The 365-nt window shown below is 36.4% G+C and overlaps 1 pseudogene; it reads right to left on the bottom strand.

The window, feature by feature from the left end:
• Positions 1-246: 246 nt before the first annotated feature.
• LOC111733589 lies at positions 247-365 on the bottom strand (annotated as a pseudogene).

Genomic DNA, 365 nt, shown 5'->3' with positions numbered 1-365 from the left:
ATATTCATTTTAGTATAACTATCAAGGGTGAAAATTTTGAAATAGCTTGAAGTTACAGTAATATCATGGTGCTATATTAAATTATTGTATTTAAAAATACGTATTGACATGTGAATACCTAAACTATATTGTTAGTTGAAAGTAGGAAGTTTCTATGTTTTTATTTTTATTTTTTTTAGGTGCGGCAACCCTTGGTTGAGCTCCAGATTGCAAGGACCTTATCGGCTTATAATCCCTTATTTTTTATGCCTACAGCACCTGGTCTTCCTAGGTGGTCTCCCATCCAAGTACTAAACAGGCTCAACCCTGCTTAGCTTCTGAGATCAGATGGGATCAGGCTTGTTCAGGGTGGCACGGCCATAGAT

Source organism: Pteropus vampyrus, unplaced genomic scaffold, assembly GCF_000151845.1.
Source record: "Pteropus vampyrus isolate Shadow unplaced genomic scaffold, Pvam_2.0 Scaffold582, whole genome shotgun sequence".
In the NCBI taxonomy this organism is placed as follows: Eukaryota; Metazoa; Chordata; class Mammalia; order Chiroptera; family Pteropodidae; genus Pteropus; species Pteropus vampyrus.
Note: the sequence above shows the minus strand (reverse complement) of the source record. Positions and strands in the feature narration are given on the sequence as shown.